This window comes from Haemaphysalis longicornis, unplaced genomic scaffold (genome assembly GCF_048455015.1).
Source record: "Haemaphysalis longicornis isolate Haplotype H1 unplaced genomic scaffold, Haemaphysalis longicornis Haplotype H1 scaffold_13, whole genome shotgun sequence".
Lineage (NCBI taxonomy): Eukaryota > Metazoa > Arthropoda > Arachnida > Ixodida > Ixodidae > Haemaphysalis > Haemaphysalis longicornis.
Genome location: NW_027526233.1, coordinates 2779155 through 2783822, shown reverse-complemented (window position 1 = coordinate 2783822; position 4668 = coordinate 2779155).

The window sequence follows — 4668 nt, the reverse complement described above, 5'->3', positions numbered from 1 at the left end:
TTGTTGTACAACCCCGAGGAAATAACAACGAAGCCACCCTCTTTGTCGGACTGGACAAGTTTGAGGTCAGCATCCCGGAGTGCATTGCCGATGCTCGAGGTCTTTATACGCGGATTTCCCTCACACTTTCCGAATCAGCCCTTGAAGCTGTGGCCCTGACAAGCCCCAGCATTTCTGACATGTCCATTTTGGGGTGTACGCAAAACTTGGGACCCAAATTAAACACCTTTTCTACACTTGCCGGCACAGCGGGATCTCCCAGAAAAGTCACGGTGTTTCCCGGGGGAGGTGGTCTCGACGGCTTGGGCAATCTTGAGAGAATGCTCCGCCAGAGGAACTCGGACACTTGCGATGCTGTTTGAATTTCCTTCTGGAACCAGTGATAGTGCCGCCCACGGGGACACTCCAGAACACACGCGGCAAGAAGGCGGTCTTTCAGAAGACGGATTTGCCTCCAGGCGTCAGACCGCAGGTAGCGGAACAGCTGCACTGCTAGCCGACGTGACGGTGGGAAAGGGCCTACCAGGAGGCTGAGCGCTGGTGGGACGTACCCATGCTTGATGGAGTAGGGCAAGAGACTCGCCTTGCAGAAGGCAGCAGCAAGTAGGCTGGAACATGTGGTGGGGCTTTGAAGAACACATTAAAGGAAAAGGCCTGTAGTACGTGTAATGAACTGTGTTAGAACGTTGGTTTGGGCTAGTTGGTGCATATTAAAATTCAAAACAGCGCAAAAAGAGGGGACAAGAAAACGACGACACAAGGCGCTGATAAACAGCTGGATGGTTTATTGAGTGGCTTGTGAAATATACCCAGAAAAGAACGCCAGAAGGAACACGATAAAAAAGAAGGAAGCATGGAACATAGCACACCAAATACAAGATCGATAGACGTGCATCAATTAAATGGTAGCAACGCTGATATGAGACGTGGCCAGAGGCGCGAGGCAAGGAAGACATCCTGAACAGTCAAGCTTATTATGAATCCAGATAGCGGATTTTCTTATTTAGTATTTCAATGGACGGCTTACTCACTATTGCCGCCTGCCTTGTGAATGAGGTAGGCTTCATAGATCTCATGCTCACGCTGACTTTTATACGCTCTTTCAACAAGGGTATCATTGAATCTGGGCGAGCAGCCGTGGTCGTGAAAATGTATGACAAGATTGCTGCCGGTACCCGTTTTTAGTGTTTGCATGCTCGCGGAGACGATCGTTCAGACAGCGCCCGGTCTGAACGATATATGTCTTCCCGCAAGACAAGAGAACTTCATACACAACGGAGAACCTACATTTTACATACGGTTTTATGTGGCCTATTTCGCAGAAGGTGCCCCTTCGCTCATTTATGTTCACTCGCCTACAAATGCCACCCAGTTATTGAGGTGGGGAAAACACTACTCCCACACCAGCGCGACCCGCTACCTTTTTGAACATGTGCGAAACTCCATGCACATAGGGAACAACAGCTATTTTCGCCGGCCTGTCCTTGAACAATTCAGCTTCACTGCATTTCCGAAAATGCCCTAGCAACACTTCAGCTTAGTCACGTAGCAAGGCTGGTGGGAAGCCTGCGGACAAGAGTCTCACAACCCGCGAATCAAAACTGGCCTCTACTTCATGCGGGCAAGATCTCTTAAGGGAGCCCCTAATACAGCTAAGGCAATGCTCCGTTGCACGATTTTGGAATGGGCGGACGAGAACAGAAGGTTTTTCCTGGAACGGGGCGCATACCTTCAACAAACATGGCTTGGCCTGAAATGCAAGGGGAGGTCCTAAAACCGCAGCCAATTGTCCAAAGGAATTGTCCAAAGCTCATTGTCCTGGAATCGCACCAGACCGGTATTCTGGAGGTCGTGGGTTCGGATCCCACCTGACGGTCATTTTTTCTCCACATTCTTTCCAAATTCTTTATCTGTTTCAATGACCTCCCATATTTCTTGCCTTACTTTCCGAGGTTTTCTTGACTGCCAAACTTTATTTCTGTCTTATTTTAAACGAGCCCCCAATTTCCTATTGTGATTCGCCACATGCATAGCGAGGGCGTCTGTTCTGGCAGTCTTGGTGCAATATTAACGCTGGTCGACCGCTCTTGAAATGTCGTAGACACTCGAGTCACGGCCCGGGGGTTAAAAAGAAGGTCCCCTTCACCCCGAAAAGTTGGAGTGGCGCTGGCTACCACCCCCAAGCTCAGGAAAGAATTACATTGACATAAATACCCCAGAAAGTGGAGGGGAAAAATAGCCCCACCGTTAGCGTAGTGGTTATCGCACCAGACCGGTATTCTAGATGTCGTGGGTTTGAATCCCACCTGGCCGGCATTTTTTCTCCACTTTCTTTCTTTCCAAATTCTTTTTCTGTTTCAATGACCTACCATATCCCCCCCCTTTGCTTTCCGAGGTTTTCTTGACTGCGAACCCTTATTGCTATCTTATTTCAAGGAGCCCCTTATTTTGCAACTTGTGTTGTACAAGTTATATTTTTATTCTTGCTATTTCTTGTTTATACATTTGTATACTTTTTTGCGTGCGTGTGGCTTACAGTTGAGGCGCGAGCTGTGACACAATGCCCGCGAATAAAAGGGCAGACATCACAGAAATCTATATATGTGGTAGCTAAAAATGCGTCGCAGGAAACAGACACAAACTGCTTATCTATACCCATCAGTGTATCTCGAAAAGTGACAATTTTTGCCGCTATTTGGATGACCAGATCACTATCGCAAAAATAGTGCGCCAAGGAGATAATTTTTTTTTCTCAGTTTATTCTCTGCTGCGACAATCGTGACTTCCAGCTCACGCGCAACTACTCATTAGTCCCAGCGAAAATAATATACGTATTTGAGTGAGTGTAACTTTATTAAATGACAGGCCATGGGGCCCTGGGGGAGCAAGGATGAGGGGAAAAGGGGAAGGTCACAACTCGCACAATGAACACAGTTCCAGTCTTGCGGTCCTTAATGCAAAATGAACAGATTAAAGTCAGTCAGTGGCAGCAAAACGCACAGTTCACACTTTAATGTACAGTTCAGACTGTAGACAATGCAGTTCACACTGAAAACAGTGCACGCTGCAGACAGTTCACATTGTAGACCGAACGGGGAAGTCGGCCAGGCTGCTACCCCAATTTGTAGAGTCCGTTTTCAAGGGCGTACTCGGTAATTGCTTCTAGTGCGGTGGGATCGTCACGGACCCGACTAATATGTTCCTGTTCAGTCGCAGGGGCGGGACCTAGAGTTAAAAGCTGGTGGCGATTACGGTCGAATAATGGACAGAGCCAAATTAAGTCGTAACGATTTGGTGTGCCCTTTCGATTTTATTGGGGGCATCAGCGCCATTCGGATCCTGCTGGAGCTGTCTATTTATAAATAACGTATGTTATGCAGCAAAATCTGTGCGTGCATGAAGCACAAATTTTTAAAAATAACTAGTCGACATTGGCAACAGTGTGAGTGGTAGCACGCATGACTACTGATATCAAACTGCGCCCTGATGGCTTCAGTGAAGAGACTGTGGTCAATTGCCCTGTACAAAAGACATATATCACACTCCACGAGTACTTCAGTAGCTGTACAATCCAACTATTACTTAGCCCTTGGTTGGTATATATTTTCGATATTGTTTCCCTAAATGGTTATGACCAGCACTGCAAATTATGCAGCATTATGTAAATTATGTAAAATTATGTAAAACGTGTACGTTTGAGCTGGTGTCTTTCTTATCAACGTATCATCCTTGCAGGAACGATTCACACCTTCCATTGCTGTTAACAAAAGTCAATGTTTTTCTTAGTGGCACTGTTCCTGATAAAGAATTAATGGAATGAAGTTAATGTTAACGAAACTCAATGTAATAGTGGTTATGAAAGTGCCAAAATGTAGCAGCTCATGCAGCTGTAATATTTCGCAAGGGTAGGACCGTTTGTAAATGTAGTCATCGGTAATTGGCTGCCTTTCTTGTAATCCATACCTGCAGCACCGAATCGTGTTTTGAGCTGTGTATATAGTGAAAGAGCACCCAACTCAATTGCATACCCTTCTGTGTGTTGTAGAATGAGCTTTCAATGAGAGTGTTTGGTTTCGGGAACGTGTATAATTGCCACATGCGCGTGAAAGCGTCCATCCGCGCGCGCGCACTTCGAGCACCGAGCCGAGCGCTTATCTAGGAACAGGATCGGAGGTCAGCGTCAACTTGGAGGCGCGCAAGAAGAGCGCGGAGAGATCAGGGGCTCAGGTACAAAACGTTAACTTCTACCACATGTGCGTCAGCTTCCCCAGCGCCGCAGGCCAGCCCCGCCCACGGAGCGAAACCATCGGCCGCCCGCAAAGAAGCCTAAACGAGGGGAGGGGGAAAAAAGACAAAATCGACCTCGCATGAAGTCGCGCACATAGAGGAAGTGAAGTCACGGTGCTGCGTCCAAGGAGGTTAAAAAATTGCATTTTTTTTAACCTCATTGGCTGCGCCGCTGCTTAGGGGGTGTGGTCGGCCTGGGCCCCTACGGGATATGGTTTGGCAATACGCCGCCGGGTCGGTACTCCACATCGCGACGTCCGGTATTGTACCGTCGGGTGTGGATTACTTGCTCTGTGCGGATTCTAAAGCTGGCCAGCCGGCGAGCCTCTTCAGCTCTCTGCGTCAGGTTTTCGATATTGTCGTTCGTTATTGAACCGTTTT